Here is an 18,102-nt window from a genome sequence, read left to right as displayed (position 1 = left end):
TCTAGATAGGATAAGTTTTGAAAATATTTTTAATATTTTGTAACTAGTGCATCACTCACTGAATAAAAAGAAGAACAAAAAGGTTAGAGGTAAACTAATTTTATCAGACTGTGGATGTCTATGTAAATTTTTATTTTCGTCTATTATTTTATGCATGTAAAGTAGTACCACAGAAATATTCATTTTTTAGGTGAAGAATATTTTGAGTTTATGTTCATAAACAATTTTGTGGTTTTCTTTTATGAATAGTTCATACTTATATTCGAGAAACACCCTGTAGATTAAACGCGGACGTTACGTTCTACTATGACTTGATCGTCTATTGATCGAATGGAAGCATATTTTACGGCAATACTAATTGATGTTATGTAAGAATTTAATGACGTGTAAGAACGGCTTCTAAATGTGTCGTGGAAAACACTATACTGGGTGGAACACGTGTATTCGAACACCTACATCGTGTTTTAAAATATTGTAGCTTATAAGACACAAAAATCATGTTTATAATAATGGTTTTGTTTTAAAAATATAATAGAATTCTTCCCTGCACAATTTTTATTATAAAAACTTAAATGAATGAATACGAAATTCTCGTTCTCCTGAGTTAATATATTAATACATTGAAAACATGATTAGTCTGCAGATTTTATGCAATTATGACAAAAATGAGTACAAGACAAAACACTGAAGGCACATGAAAAATTTAAATATACTGTTATAATGTTTTCAGTTTCTTAAAATTATTAAGAAGAGATATAAATGTCTACGTAGTTTCTCTAGCTACAAAGTATTCAATGCAATCAATGCATTTTTAAAATGTTTAACCGCAGACGTCAATTTCTCGCGATTCGATTAGTGTTGCTTCCCAAAATCAGTTTCCAGAAATCCTAAAAAATTATATTTCGGCGTGTAACTGCGAGCGAGGATCCAGTCCATGTTTTCCCAATAAATTAGTAGCCGATCGATAATTGATCTACATTCAGGGCCGCCTTACTTTCTCCTGATCGTAGGTGGTGAATTCGGGCCGTGGCACGGAAGGATAGAAAACAAACGGTCAGAGTTCGATTCTCTTTCGACCCCCACCTCGTTCCTGCTGAAACAGCCGCATGCGCCGTAAAAAAGCACAGCTGCCACGGGTTCGTTTTACTCTTCGGGCTTCGTCTACGGGTTAGCCGATAAAAAAGCTCCGTCCGCGAGACTCTCGTTCGACGCTGCCGCGGCGGACGTGTTTGCTCTCGACATTTCGGTGCAGAATTGTTGGTCGTAATCGCGTTTTCTTGGTGCCCGGATAATCGTTCTACGTTGTACCTACGCACGAGGACCCTAAACTGGGGAAAAAGAGACCGAGAAGAGCAGCCTCTGAACGACGATGGAAAAGAGAGAGAGGGAGAGAGAAGCGGATGTCGTGTTCTCGAGGGAAGGCGACCGAAGAAGAAGGAAAACAACAACGGACGGACGAAGGCGGAAATTTTAAGGATATTACTTAATTATCTTCCACCACCTCCGCCATCTGTTCTCTGTGAATGTTCTAGTCGACGTCCATGGCTTCCACGTCGGCTATAAGGGATGCTTCTCCGTGGAAACCCGGGGGTGAGAATAGGAACAGACCACGCCTCTTGTCTAAGGTTACCCCCACCCGTGATCCTCGAGCAGTCTCCCTCTGCCACCGTACGGGAAACCTAAGATTTTTCCACTTCAACCCCCTTCCATGCCTCTTGCCGCCAGTACCCTCTTGGCTGCTACCCCCTCCCCAGCTGCTTCTTCACCCCTTGCACCCTCTCCTACTCTCTCCTCGAGGAGAGTATCAACCCCCCTTCTTCTATTGATCCGGGTCTAAGGTTGTTTCTTGCGCCCTAGGAGGTGGTTACTCAAATCCCGCTGGACCGAAGAAAATGCGGCTTCCACTACGCTTCTTTTTTACTCGCTTTTCTTCTTCTTCTTCTTTCCCACCCTTCATGCGTAACCTTGAAAGTCACCCCTTTTTACTATACGCTCGTAATTTACGGTGCACTTTAACGGGATTTCTCGCGGACGACGCGACTCATGCGGACGCGCTCCCTTTTTGCAACCGGATCCTCATTTTGCACGAAACGATTCGAAATTTTTATTTCTTTCAGTTCATGCTAAACCTGAGGTAACACATCTTAGGCTTAAATCATTTATTTTTTGGCTGGATATTTATTTTAGATAATTTTCTTAACATGTCGGGTGGCGACTTTCTATCAATTTTTTTTTAAACCAGTGATATTTATATTCGTTGTTAGATATTAACCTCGTACTGTATGAACGACTAAAATTTTCGTCCTCAATAATTTCGTAGGGGATAAAACCAATTTATATTTATCGTACACGTATGTCTCTATTTTTATGTTTGGGTATTGATGACAGAGGGGTGGAATTTTTGTATTTCTCCAACAGTTCCCGCCGAGATTAATTTTTCTCGCGCCTCTAATGTTGCTCTATCCATTCAAGATTCCGAAATTCTGTAATCTGCAAATGCACGGTATGTCCTCGCTATTTTGACGCTATAAAAATTCGTAAATCTTGCATTTCGCGTCGCGAACGAGCGAACTTTCGTATCCAGACCGCAGACCGTGTGTGTACAGGTCGTTCCAGGCGTGGGTGGAACTGTTTTATAGAATCTCCTTTGGCGGGACTGTGCGTGTACAGAATGTAACACCCAGTCTACGTCCTATGGTGAATGAACGCGGTGGTTAAGAGAGCTCGGGGGAGGGGAACCCGGTGCTTTAGCCGGCGGCTGTTAAACACGCTGGGTCTTATCGGTAAAACTGTTCTGTACAGGACTACCACGTTCAGCCATTGGCCACGAGAGTATCTGTAGCCTTATACTCGTCTGCCAGGTATACATGTCGGTACATTATACAATATTAATGCCCGCTCGCCGAAATCGCTCATGCGAGGGCCTCGTGGCTGGTAGTGAGGGATGCGAGCGGACTTGTTTTTCGTCAGCTGGGATCACGCTGGCTTCTGCTCCATCGATTAGCTTCTTACACGCGTCCATTCTCTTCGAGTAGACTCTCTTACTTCAGCATCGATTATTTTTACTCTTCACACACATTCTGACAAATATTTCGAAATTTATTACAGGTGATCAGATTATTAGAGGCGATACAGTTTCATTTTCTATTGGTTAGCTTCTAGAATGCGTCTATTCTCTTCAAGTAAATACTCTTACTTCAGCATCGAGTCTTTTAACTCTCCAGAAATATCAGTACACCTCGCTGACCATGGCGAATGCTTCAAAATTGATTACACCTGGTCAGATTATTATGTGATATTGAAAATATCAAAAATTACCGAAGTCAATCGTATAAAAAGAGACTGAGAATCATGCATCGTTGCGGAACGATCGATCTGTAAGATCATGATTGTACTACGCTGAACGTTCTCTTCGTGGAGAGAAGACTATACAAACTCGGCAGGGCCTCATCGATCAGTCGTTTAATTTAGAAAGGCGCCTATCGAGAACACGGCAGGGTAAAGAAAGTTCAACAAGTTCCCAATGAATCTAGTTCACTCGATCGTTCCAGTTTCGCAATCGCATGCTCAATGCGTTAGCTACATCTATAGCGGACAGTCTCACGAACATTCTTCAATGCGTCGAGTTTTTCGATCTTCGTGCTCGATTTCCGTTGAAGATTCTTAACCAGCATCATGAAACTGTTTGTTATTCTAGTCCTGGTCGGCCGCCACGAGACCGAATCCTCTGAAACATTAACAGTCTATCGCGGAATCCTTAGAGCCTGGGCATCTCTAGGGCAGGAACATCATTTAATTTGCATCGATATTTGCTATTTCCCAGGTCTGGCCGATAGATAGGCAGCGCTATACGAGTGGATACATAGGTGGGATCACTTATAAGCCTATAAGTACATATGTATTTGCGGTAGCCTTTCTCGACATTAGGTAGCCGGGAGGGATAGGGCCTTAGAGGTCTCCTGGCAACCAAGCCTATCAAACTATCTTACGGTCTAACCCTTACCGTCCCTTTTCCCGGAGACCTTCCACAGACAACCCCCTCGGAATCTCACTTAGAGCCTTTAACGACTGACCCCGCGGGAGACACGGCGAAATTGAGAAAATTATCCTGGTCCCGGTGTTACACGGAGACGATCACTCGTTTCTCACGTACCCCTTTTGCTGCACACCCACCCCATAACACCACCCTCGAGCAACGGCTTATACTTGTGCAAGAAGTCCTGTAGGGATAGGGCCGAATTAAATGGCCGACAGGACGACTGCCATCTTAGTTGGGAGTTAAGGAAAGGGTGGCTGGCAACCGTCGGGGTTAGTCTCCCCCCAATTGCAGAGGGTGACGCTATGATCCATTATGTTTACCCTGGAGGCTTACGCTGCGCCATGATGCTGAGCTATGGACGATTCCCACTAGTCTTTGCTCTCGTTTAACCACACTCGATCGTTAGAGCCTTCTCTTAGTCTTCTGTTAATGTTTAATAATTATACTGCGAAGTACTGCCCTCACTATTATTTCGAAAATTGAATGTGCAATAAACGCATCAAATCCGCAATCTACTTCTTATTTCTTTCAAAATCGTTTTCCCGAGCGATGTTATCACACCTATCTATTTTAACATTAAAAATCAATCTACCAGTGTGAACTAGAAAATCGAGTACGATATAAGCGCATAAAAATCCGCAGTCTACTTCTTATTTCTTTCAAAATTGTTTTTCGGAGTGATTGTATTCCTTGTTCAAATCTTCATTGAAGCGTCTAGATCTGAATACATAATTTTTTACAGAAAATAATATAATCGTTGTATGTATCATTAAAAATCGGCCTTCCAGGTATCGACAGAGAGATCATCTCTTCTATAAATCAATCAAAACCTAGTAGGATTCTCTATTCTGATAGAAAATGTCTGTCGTCGCAATCGATAAGACGCCGCGTCATCGAAAAATGCTCGTTTCAGCAGCGAAGCTCGTAGAACGTGCATGATCGTCGGTGTGCATCCGAGTGCAGTGTCAGTGGACACAAGTGTGCGGATCGTAGAGGGACACCGAGGACCAAAGGGTCGGTCTGTCGTCATTCTAGTACGGTTACAGCGGCCGCGGAGCTCGACAGAAGTTGTAAACTTTATGGTAAACCGTGGCGGCGGCGCCGGCCACGGCCGGTAAATGGGAAAGGTGCCGGTGCAGCCGTGTGCTTAATCCAATCCGGAGTTTGTTCTTTCGACGATCGACGTAATCACCGGCCGCACGTAGTTTCCAACCTGGCTTGACCGACCTAACACTTCGTCTAAGGTTGAACCCTCTCTCTCCGCGTATGTATCTAATTTGTCGGTGTTTGTCGATGCTCGCGCTTCCCGCGTCCTCGTGTTCCCCTAATTGCTCCCGATCGCTGACTTTTCCGCACTGGCTACCCCGAAAGGAGGCGGTTCGACACGCTAACAGATGCGGTCACTAGCACAAACTTTATTCTTTTTGTTCCAGTCAGACGTCTTCTGAAATCCACGTTCCTTTAAGCATTTATCGCGTACTCAATTTCTCAGAATGCAGAACGATAGCAATGGCACACATCACTTTTATTCAATTTTACACGGAATTCTAAAAATTTTCTTGATAACACAATATTTATACAGTGAACCGAATTAATATTCGAACACTCTAAAAAAGACGATAACTTTTTTAATATTGTACTATACGATTTGAACTATTTTTGGGAAGCTAGAGCACTTAGTTTACTACAGGATATGAAAAGAAATTTTTTGGATAAATGCAATTGTTCGGAAATGTTGAAAAAATAATAAAAGTGTATTTTACAACTTCTTTGTGTGGGCCTATATTGAAAATTTAAAAAATACGTTTTGTAGATCTGTGTCAATTATATGCACTGTGAAGTTCATTGAAATTGGCCGATGCGGGGAAAAACAACAGGCATTGAAAGATAAGATAAGAATCCTTAGATTTATTGCAGTTAGAGGCCGAAAATCGTGAAAATCTGCAATTTTTACCATCTTTAAACGTTTGAAGCTCATTACAACGTCGGCCGATTTTGACGAAATTTTCAGAATATATTTAATTGACACAGATCTACAAAACGTATCTTTTAAGTTTCCAATATAGGTCCACATAAAAAAGTTGTAAATCGCAACTTTTAGTATTTTTTCTACAATTCCGATCGATTGCATTTTTTTTTTAAATTTCTTTTCACATCCTGAAGTAAACTAATTGCTCCAGCTTCCCAAAGATAGTTCAAATATTATAATAATATAAAAAAATATATATAATAATACAAAAAATAGTAGAATATTAAAAAAGTTATCGTCTTTTTTAGAGAGTCCGAATATTATAATTCGGGTCACTGTAAATTCATGTATAGCATACGAACATATGTTATGATCGTTGGGGTAGTTTTACAAACGGCCTAAAACGTTTACAGTCTTTAAACACATCTGCGTTCATTATGGTAAATTCACAATCTTGTGTATTCAATAAAAGAATTTCATTTTCCTATTCTCGGATTAAATTCTATTCTTTTTTCCTTTTTGAACCATATTCAATGAACACCATCATCCCCTTATTTAAAATCGATAAGCTCGAGAATTTTGAAAGAAGGAACGTCAGAGGCATTATTATACCAAAAAACGCGGATTTCAATGTCTCGCCGTAACTCCATAGAGAATCCATTTAGCTATAGTGACGGACCTGAGCTTTATTCGAGGGTGTTTCGCCTGGGACCCGATTAATTATGGGGTTCCTTTTGGGGCTGCGAAGCTCGAGGCTTTGAGCTGAGTCGGGGGCGAGCGGTCTCGGGGTGGGAAGTATAAGATACATCCACGGCCACCGTAGACACTCGGCTTAGCTTCCTCAGAGTATTAGATCAATAATTCTAACCTTAAACTAGCTCAGTCACGAACATCGAGCACGGTACTCGATGTAACGCGATATTGCTTTGCGTCGAATATTACTCCCGAGCGCCATTATGCCGCGGGAATATAATGTTTCGATGTAAAGTTCGATATTTCGTTTCAGCGGACTTGTCTCAGGTAAACTGTACACCAAACTCACAGCTCCCGTTCTCCCAGTTTCGATTCTTTTCACTAGTAATTTAATTCAAACGATTTACGTCGCACTCGATTAATTTCATCGCTCAATTAACCCCTTTGACGCACGAACTCGTCTCTCTTTAGACACTTCTTTCTTCCTCTGATTTATAAGTGAAAATAAAATACTGTTTTCGATATTAACAGTAAATATTACTGACTTTATATCTGCTAATGTTGGACGATAATATCTCTGACAAGTTAAATGTCAAGTTAAATACTACATGGTACTTTGCTATAGCCTGTGAGTTAACAAAATACACTTGTAAATTTTTCACGTCTGTTTGATATTTATACAAAAATTCTTTGTTCAGCTCACACAAATAATACGTAAAATAACAAATGGTACTTTCGGCCAAAAGTTTCATTTAATTAGTAGACCACTGTACGAGGCTACAATGACGAACATATTAGTTAAATCGCGTTACCAACGTGTCTATTATAATCCTAGCAACACGTCTGTTTTATACTTATACGAAAATTCTTTGTTTACAGAAGTAGTACATAAAATAATAAATGGTATTTTCAGTAATTTCGAGTGTTGTTTAATTCGTACATCAAGAGGTTAACTGGAGCACTGATAAACTTGACACGAAGGTAAAACGGGGTAAATAAAATGATTAAAAATACTCACCATTTCGATAGGAAAAACCTTCCGGCAATTGTCCAGGACACGATGCTTTCCCAGGGTGCAGAGTCGCGAATTCCCGCGGTGGTCGGTGCGAATTTTACGGCGTCACTTTACGGCGTTCCGAAGTGAAATTTTTACGAGACAGAAGGGTTCTGCGGCACGACGCGGCGGTCAGGAACTGTCAGTAATCGTTGGATTATGACACATTGCTTTACGAGCAAAGGGGATGCTGCATGGACCGCAGCATCCCCAGTACTGACCGACAGACCCAGATTTCCGTCAGTTGAAATACGCGAAACTGGTTCCCGGTAGGGCCGATGATGTACGCAATTAGGATGAGGAATTTTCTTCTCGAAATTCGTAATGCACCCCACTCCGCGTTATGTTCATTTTCGGGAGCACGGAGGATGACCATTGGTCAATCGCATCGTGAGAACCCTGGTCCAGAATCTTGCAGTCCAGCTCGGCCGGAAGAACAGGTTCTTTTTCATCCTTCGATTCTCGATTCTCCCTTCTCGGATTTACCAGGCGTATCATGCGTTTTTCAATTGGCAACAAATCGCACTGTAATATGCAACTTGTCCTGCTGTTCGGGGAGAGCAACCGTTGAGAGATTTCACGTTATTGTTAATTGCTGACTAAAGACTACAACTGAATTTCTAGAACATGTTCTTGGGTCTTGAGATGCTGGAAAATCGCATTGCAAATTATTATGGAATTTTATTTTTATATACGGACAATTTTAGTTGAGAATCTGAAAAACAAATGTGAATTCAATTTTTAACCAACAGTTGGAAATTTTGTTCCTTTAAAGATAGTAATATTGTTAATGTCTTTCCATGAGAATATTTACAAGAATCTACAAGAAATTATTTAACCACATGTATACAATGTTATATACAATGTTAAATAACCACGTATACAATGTTAAAGAAAGTATTAATAAATAGAGAATACATTATGGATTGTATTTTAATTGCGGGAGAAAATATTCTCTGCTGCAGAAAAATTTGAGAGATTAGAAAAATTGTAAAAAGATCCTTGTCAATTTGTCTTACTTATTCAGGTCCACGTTTTGCAATAAATTTATACGCATATGTTTTACACAAGTGATTAAGTAAGTAACAATTTGAACGTTGTCACGTTCGTTTACTTATCGTTTCTATAAATTAATGAATAATATCACAATCCTCTTCGAGTGTTTGAATAAATTTTCAAAATAATGTCGATGATGCAACGAATGTTCACGCAGACATGCAATAAAAATTTTCAGTCCGCATCCCCAGTTTGCTTCGTGTACGTGTAGAGGCAAGAAGTTGTAACATTCCAGAATATGGCTGTTTACAAAGTGGTATTAAAATTTGTATTAAACCAGTTACGACCAGTTTCTCGCTACTCTCCCGGTGGTGACTCGTCAAGGGTGCGTACTTGCGTTTCTCTCGCGTCTCGTGAGATGACCATAGGTCAGACACCGTGAGAAAAGCGCTTGGTCCAGAACTGCTTTACTCTGAAACAGGTTTTCATGAAATCAGTTACGCGGCGCGGCGGACTGATCTGCCGATGTCTCTCCTTTACTGGACCTGTTAGGGTACTTGGGGTCTACTAGGGGATGCTATAGGTCCAGTCTCTTGAACGAGTTTAAAATCTCTTTTAAAGTTAATCTTGTAAGATGCTCACACCGAGAGCTATAAAAATACCTAGAAACTATTCACACGATAGCCTCGCTGGTCGATTATGTAAAATTAATTAGAATAACAGTTTATAGTTTAAACTGAGGCAGAAATTTTTAAAATGTCTGTACCAAACAATTCCCGAAAATTTTTCAGTAAAATTGAAGAAGAAATCAACCATATGATTTTTCGAATTAAACGATAAAAAAATTGTTGAGGAGTGTATGTGACTCATTTTTAAGGGTTGATCGAAACGAAAGTGTAATTTATTCATTTTTTTGTGTCCAGTAAAAATATTGTATTCTGTCATTTCATTAGAAACACCAGTTACAGATTCACTGAGTGTGTTACTCAGATAATTAAACGATTAAACGCACCCGAGGGGTTACGCCGTCTTTCTCAACTTTTCACCTCTCCGTTCATCCCACTTGGCCACGATCCTTTACGGATTATACGGATCTATCGTTTGCAAAATCGTATAATACCACAACGGTGCTTAGGCGTCTAAGGGTTGAAACATAGGTTTAGGGTGAGTGTGTGCCGTAATGTTCGTATCATTAATCGAGCGTCAAATAACTTCGCGCAAAATGGACCCCCATATTCAACGGAATTTTCCCTACAGACGAGTAATTCTATAGAAATGTTATTGAAATGAAGCCCTCTTCTGAGCACATGTCATGTATTCACATGACAATGAATAAATTTTCACTAGCGAGTCATGGTTCATCAAAATTATTCACAACTTCTCATTCTAACAGACTAAAAATCTTTCTGTATTCATAAACGTAACAGTAACATTATCTTGTGGTAGTATGCATAGATTCAGGATAAATAAATATACGTCCATTCTGCTAATTTGAAACAAAAGGGAAACGTTATTAAGGCTAATGTTCCGTTCCACGGACCGATAAGGAAAAACACGTGCAGGCATAATTGAATATATTCTATTCCTTGAATTTCATTTTAAAATTAATTTCGATTCCGCTACCAATTGCCTGGCGGTTTGTGCACTTAGCTTTTCATTAAATGTCTTATTCCACGATTATGGCGGTCTTCGTGATTGCATAACTTCAACTACGATTGCACACGAATTCCATTTCGAGTCGATTGCAGTCACGACGCAGTAGCAGCCATATTTGCATGGGTTAGGAATGGTAGTAACAGAGTCCGTTGATTTTCCGAGAAATTCGCGCAGAGAGGGGATTGTCGAAGACACAAACCGCAATTCCGTTTGTCGATATATGTTGTTTGACTTGAAGAACTCGATATCGAAAACATTCCCAGAAATAAATAGTTGCTTCGCTGGTGTTGACACCAGTGAACAATTTTCACATTTACTTCACACGTTCAATCACACGTCCTATAGTTTTCTATATTCTACTAATCTACTTTCTATACTATTCTACTATATATTTCTGTACCATTTCTATATTTTATGTACATTCAAATTAAATATATGGTAAAATAATTTCCGCATGTTTTACTATATTTCTATAAAAAAGAAAATACATTTTTTCTATTCTATTTTCTAAACTATTCTACTATATTCTACTATATATTTCTATACTATATTTTACAGTAAGCAGCTCCTATGTATTTCTCTATTACAACCCTACTTCCTGACCCCCTCGTTCGTCTTCTTCCATAAGCCTGCTTCCTGATACAGACTCTCAGATGCTAGCCTTCCGACCAGTTCCTAGGATCAAGACAGCGGCGCGAGGGAACGTGAGGCGCAGCGAAGGGAGAAAGCCGAAAAGAGGCGGAGGACTCGGGAGGGAAGAGTACGAGAAAGCAACGACGTCGGTGGTCCTGGGGGTGGCGGAGAAGTCGGGGATGGAGGTGCTGGAGGCCGTGGTGTTTGGAGGTTAGACCGCAGTTACAATATCGCTTGATTAGAAATGTACATAGCGTATATGCGCGCGGGCCGCATATCCAGATGGTAGGTGGTCTGGGTCGGGTCGATGCCTGGGCAACTCCATAGTTTAATGCACGAACCGTAGAACTTGCAATAAGGAAGGGTTGAACGGTGGGAAGGGGGCTCGGTGAAGCAGAGGTGAACAAGGGAGGTGGGTCCTGGGGGTGTAGGGGTCCCCGTACGTACGGGCACACACGGTTTAACGGGAGTTCCAGTCTGCAACATAACGCGATCGCACTACTTGCAGCCCGGTTGCTCTGCCCCTCCAGAGAGAATGCTCGTGGTCTCATATACCTTTGTATATCTTCGAATTCCCACGAAATGGTTCTGTGGTACCCGTTCTGACGTCAGACCGACCACCCACCCCCCCCACCTCACCACGGTTGTTTCCTTCGAATAAGCTTCGTCAAGAGGCTTCGCTCCTGGGATTCCGTTTGATCGAGGATCCGCTAATGGCGGACCCGGGAACAATGGATGACGGACGCCAACTCTAACCGGGATGCTTCTTCTTGATTTCAGATTTCGCGTTAATTCGTTTCGGGGACAAGTCTTTTACAAGTAGAGGCGAAAGTCGATATTTCGATTTTAATTCAATTTTCTTATGGAGAGAATTTTCTAATAAGTCAGTTGTGTTAACAATTAGAGGTCGATTATGTAGACGTTTAAGACCGTTATTTTTTCAGTTTCATTTACTTATGCAATCAACTGTATTAACCAGAGAATAAGACGTGGAAAGCAGTTGTATAACATGGATAATATAACTATTTGGTAAAGGTCTTACAATGTCTTGGGAACCATGTTACGCAATGTTTTATCGATTCACTTATGGCTAGTTTTTTGCTGAATATAATTTTGTAGAATGAAAAGATCAAGGCATACATGTTATTTTTGTTGAGAATGATGCGTCAGCGAAAAATTCTACAGTGAAACATCAAACTCCATTTTCACTCGTTTCACCTAGCCTCGACGACACCTCAGGTGGACAGTTAACGCAGGTAGTAAAACGAATCGAGGATAACAAAGTCTCCGACTTACGGTTCTGCAAGTGACAACCACTTTCGAGCTGTGAAATGCAATTTGGCTGCTTTTTCCGCTTGAATGGTATCGCTTATACAACTTGAGGCGGTTCCAAAAAGACTACATTAGTTTTGCTGATAGCACATGATGCTTCCTAGTGATACGTAGAAAATTAATTAACTAATTGAAATAACTTGACTAGCTGATATTAAATATATTTGGATATATAAATAAATGAGAACTAGAACAGTCTATAAATTACAAGCTGGTTAGTTTGTGAATATCCAATATCGTTGTATTAAATTCAACATCTTCAAATTTTTTTTCAGCACAAAGTTTATTCATTCTGTAAATTTCCACGATACGAATTCAATGGTTTACCATTAATTTTAGTAAATACCCGTACATATTCTGCGAAATGCGCATTTATGGCACTGGCGTGTGTGTGCGAAGACGGTTCTATATTAGTGTTATACCTTAGTTCCTAAATCAGCGTGCGCTTAGACGTCTATGCTACCAGCCACTGTAGGTCCGTCCTCGAGGAATATTCAACCATTCCTCCTGCTTTGCCCTCAGCTTTCTCGTTTCTCGGTTGCTGCTTCTCTTCCTCTGTTGCTCTATCCTCGATTCGCCTAAAGTTTGGAGAGCTCGCGCTTGAGAGGAAACGCTGAACGTCACTGCAATATCGCCTAATGTTCTCGAAGAAGATGGCGGTTGTAACGTTTGATACGTTCCGTGTGCTCGAAATACACATGATTTCCCTTTGGATGCCATCCATGAAAATTGGAAGCACGATACACAACCGTAATCTTCGCCAAAGAGGTTTAAGTGAAAATCTAAAACTGTTCCCACGGAACACCGAATTTCCTTTACCTTAATATTCCCTTATTCTTCCGTAGACGTTTAAAACAATGTTTTTACTATTACAGAAATCTAAAATTCACAATTCGAAGTTCTAAAAATCCAGACTTTTCACTCGATGCATTGTAAAACAATGAGAGGAATAATTCATAATCAGTTTGACTTCAGATAGACCCCCGACTGATCATTTTAGTTACCTCTACTTCTGAATATCGGTTGGGTTTCTTTTTTTTCTCAGCCGTGTTAAACATCATTTAGATATTCAGAGAATAATGGCGACTGAGTTCCTCGAAATCTGCCAGTTCTTACTGCAAGGACCATGGAAGGCTAACTTGCAGCTGGAATAAGCCAGGCCCGTGCCTACGGCAGTGTCTCAGAGCAGAGGCGCAAGACAAACGACATTGTTTTCGGGGAGATACCGAAAACACCGGGAGGAGCTTTCCTAGCAGTTAATTAGCTGAATAATGCAGCGTTAATCTAGTCAAAATTGCATGCATCTGGACCACGCACGTAGTTTCGTTCTGGCAAACTCATGAGCTTCGTTGTTCCACGGCCAAAGTATATGTACACGTGTACAGACGCGTACTGATACCTGCGCTCGGCTGCGAGTAGTACAAGTTGGTGTTCGGCCGAGCATGAACAGCATCTTCTATTCTCCTGAATATTTCAAGAATATCATCCGCTGGCAACCCTACACACCTCCAAGATATGGCCGGCGACCATAATAAGACCTGCTTGACAGTGCCATATTTTTTGAGCACGCGGTTCTCATTGCGTTTCTCGAAAGTCCTGTATTTAATTATGTAGCTCCAATGTTGCTTCCAGTCAAGTAAATAAAAAAAATCATATTTGACTTAATTAAAATTAAAATTAAAATCATTTTTGATACTTGAAATACGTGTGATGAGAAAGCTTGTAAATGTTCATGTAATAATTACATTGAGATTGCAGAAAGTATTTATTTCTTCCGTTTGATTTCTGTTCCCGGTCTTTTCATTCCCGATTGCTCATTACTCGGTAGTCTCGCAGGATAAAGAGGGGTTCCGAGGATAGAAGATTCGAACCGGTCAAACTTCTTCATTGTTTGCGATCTCGAAATCCACGGTCAGTGTCTAACCGTGCGATCGAAAGTAATTATATTAATTGCGTTGTACATCCCCGGAGCTGTTGCACAGTGTATTGGTTCGTCGCCTGTTCGGTCAATTTGTCGTGTGCGTGCGTGTGTTTGTCAGCACGTGGCTGTCCGTGTGTACACGGCTCACGTGCCACCGTAGGCAAGTGTCGAAGGGAACTGATTGTAAGTGCGCAATTAAATGTTAACGAATTTACGTCTACTCGATACGGTCGCGGCGTGTACGATACGAAAGGGCTCGCCTGTTAAATGAATGCACTGCGAACGGTAATTTTGATTTGATCGTTTCTTAACTGACTTATGATTCTCTCCGAGCCGGTCAATACGTCATTGTTATCATTAGACTAAAAATAGGTAGGTCAGGTACAAAACAGTGAAATTATTTATAGCATTTAAAAGTACTGTTCTGCTATTTCCAACGCATCAAGATAATTAAGAAGAGAAATCAATGCTTAAACGTCCTACTGTCTTTTCAGTTTTATATTTGACCTATCCATGTACATCATAAATGCATAAAATCCGCAGTCTCGCGATGGAAATGACAATGTTCGTAGGTCCGAAAATTCTGATAGTTCTCGAAATTTGGCTAGGTAACTTCGCGTTTCAATTTTGAAGCAATGGAAAGGGGAAACGGGACGAATGAGGACGCGAATCCCACGCACGGTTCTCAATGTTAGCCACCGCACAGGCAACGCCCGTCATTTCCTTATAATTACTCTATTTCCTTCTGCGCCTATAGTTGTCTGCTGGTAGTGGTCTGTAGGATGGAATCGGTGGTAGAAAATTGGTAGATATTGGAACGCAACATACGATCGTGCGGGTGAAACCGGGGGAGGGGCCCATAGCTTGTTCGTTTCAAGATATCGAGGAAATGAATGGGATTGGCTGCCGGGCAAAATTGCACCGTGATAATTACCTATTAGCTGCACTGGCACCGTTCGCTATCTAAAGAACAATACCTGTCTTCCAATCGTGCAAATAATCGTTGAATTCGACCGTCTTCCTTGGTGCCGCCAGCTGCCTTCGATGTATCACTACATGTCATATTATATATATGTATTTTCTATGCTGAGGATATTGGTTTACATCTTAAATATCATATAGCATATTAAATAAAACGAACATTGAACTCCATCCCTGAAGAGGACTCCCTGAAGAGAGATTCCTTCAACTCTAAGCTACCTATAGGGTAACTCACTGAATAGTGCACCCAAAGGTTGTGACACCACCAGAACAAGGAAAACGCTTTTTTTGGCTACACTTAGGTATCGGCGAAGAGACCGATTTCACGAGGAGGTTGAGGACAGATATAACTGTGAACTGGGAAGACCGAGGGAAAGAGTATGTGAAGCGGATAACCCTGTAGAAAGGTGAACGGAGAGAACTCGACGTCCAGATCCCAGGAATGATAGAATCGTAGAAAAAGGAGGATGGTCAGGGACATTCGCATGGACCCGGGCCTAGCCTTGCGCAAGTAGCTACCGAAGTTCGACGGTTGCAGGAAATCCCGAGAACGCCGTCAGCCGATTCTCGGCACGTTAAGAACGCCCTGAGAACTGGGTCGCAGAAGCGCCAGGGACGTTTCAGCCTTTCAATCTTCATCCGGGGGCCGATAGAGATTCCGGTCGGTGGTCCGTGTTTATGCGGTCCCAGAGCGGAGTGTGCAGCAACAGGGTTACTGTGGCGGACCTCGTCTTTCCAGATAGAGAGACGTCCTCTCTGAAGACTGGAAAGCCGCGATCCCTGGCGCAGACCAGCCGAAATGCCTGGGGGTTGATTGATTAGAGGGTACGCCGTCGGAGAGAGACCCGTAGTCGAGGTAGAGTTCCACGGTGCGGGTTAGTTCGGCAGGGACCCTAGGTTATTTGGGGGCGGTGTGGAGACGTGGCGGCGTTCGTTCTGGCGAGCACACCGGCAAGAGGCGATGTCGGGGGGGAACCGGGGTGGAAAACGGGGTGGAAAGAGGACAGGGAGGGAAAGGAGAAGTAGGCGGAGGCGGAGGTAACGCAGGGCGCTACGGAGGAGGAGAGGAAGAGAAGGAAGGCTGTAGGCGGTAGTTCGAGGTGCTACAGTTTATAATAGTTGCCACCGCCCTCGGGCCAACCAACCCTGTCCGCAACTTCCACAGAGTTGCTTAAACCTAACCTCCTCTCGGATCCTGCACGATCAAGTCTCGTCCAACGGCCAGGTCAAAGAATCACCCTTTCGAAGGCTACCTCTGGTCGAATCGACTCCCGTTTTATGATGGTTCGCGACGATTCTGAGAGGAATGTCCACTGTTTTTGAGATCGTTTCGTTTGCAGTTTAATTGAGGGTGATACCGAGGGTGGAAGTTGTCGGTGGAAGCCAATAGTATAGCGGCGAACAGGGACATGTGTGCTATAGATTAGTTTGTAGTTGGTTGTTCAAGAAAAAGCTGAGTTATTAGTTGCGGCCGAGGGTCAGGGAACTGACGGAAAGATGACGAGGTCAGGTGAGCTCGACACGAGGCTTGCTCGTATTCGATGCATATGGTTCACCGTTTTTTGGGCACTGTTTGCGGGCTGCTCTCCTGCACAGGAATATATTCATGGAGTTTTTGATTTGTTGGTAAAGATATACAAAATTGTAGAAAAATGATAAAAATTTTAAACTTCCTCTGATTACATATTTGTCGTTTTTCTTATATCTTCACTATTTCTATAACCATTTTGAAAGAATTCTTGGTCTCACAAGAAAAATGGCATAGAGATTGAATTTTGTCGAAGGGAAAGAAAGCCCGTTTAATTTTTTTCTCGAAATACGTTAGGGGCGAGAATGATTCCGGTTCTTAACAACGTACTTGCGACGAAAGAAGCAGCTTGTACGTCGACGAGCATACGTGTTCTCGAACTACACAGTTTCTCGATCCTGTGACAGCGGCCTCCGTTATAATTCTCCGTTATCTATGGAAATTCTAAACCGTACTAAACAACAATATATATCCCAAAACTATGTAATTCTCCGCGAGCGTGTACACGATATACAATATTTAGTAGCAGGGTACCTAAACCGATCCCTCAGTCTACTTTCTATTATTCTTCCTATATATTTTAAAATATCAATTCTTCCTCGTATTTTTTCCAATCAAATTTTTTGCACGTGCATTACGAATAAATGAACAATGTATTGGCGTTTTCAAAAAGACTATACTCATCATGTGCGAGATTTCTGATATGAGATCTCTCGTATGACATATTTCAATCATTTCGTAGAGAACGCCTTACCACAAATTGCGAAGTTGGTGCAGTCGAAAGGGCCGGTAGTTCCTCGACGAATTTCTCTTAGCTCGTATGACTCCCGATGACGTTATCAAACGTACGAGCCCTAATTAAATAGGTCCCGCGGACCGTGCGCTGAAGCTCTAATCAGGCGTCTCTAGGAGTTTTCACGGTAACTGGAGCATACGGTGAAGACCTAAAAGACCTGGGACATATATGGTCAGAGGGACAGGAAGATGGATCGTTGCTCAGGTCCTGCAGCAACGTCCTTCGAAGCTGTCTGTGCCTTAGGACAGCACGTAATCATACCAGTCCGCTATTACTTCCTATAACGCTATCTACGCCAGGAAACGCCATTGCTCGCTCGTTCCTACGTAGGTACGTGGTCCAGGGACGCCGAGGATGATGAGATCTGCAGGCTTGCATCCTGATGAGACTATTAGGATGGCTTGATAAGTCCATAATATTCTGGTCGATGCTGGCCAGCGCCGTCGAGTCCACCCGGTGTCCTCGCCAAACCGCTACTCCCACCCCCTCCCCGAAAAGCACCCC

The 18,102-nt window shown here is 41.9% G+C and overlaps 2 long non-coding RNA genes across 2 annotated transcripts in view; one reads left to right on the top strand and one right to left on the bottom strand.

The window, feature by feature from the left end:
* The window catches only part of LOC143213264 (uncharacterized), a 27,818-nt gene extending 19,462 nt beyond the window's left edge, over positions 1-8,356 (bottom strand). Inside the window, exon 1 of the long non-coding RNA XR_013009924.1 lies at positions 7,720-8,356. This is a non-coding gene — a long non-coding RNA (uncharacterized LOC143213264). The remainder of the gene's footprint in view (positions 1-7,719) is intronic.
* LOC143213263 (uncharacterized) lies at positions 975-18,102 on the top strand. The gene is made up of 2 exons (XR_013009923.1): positions 975-1,590; positions 11,053-18,102. It is a non-coding gene; the product is annotated as an uncharacterized LOC143213263 (long non-coding RNA).

This window comes from Lasioglossum baleicum, chromosome 11, assembly GCF_051020765.1.
Source record: "Lasioglossum baleicum chromosome 11, iyLasBale1, whole genome shotgun sequence".
NCBI classification, from domain to species: domain Eukaryota; kingdom Metazoa; phylum Arthropoda; class Insecta; order Hymenoptera; family Halictidae; genus Lasioglossum; species Lasioglossum baleicum.
Note: the sequence above shows the minus strand (reverse complement) of the source record. Positions and strands in the feature narration are given on the sequence as shown.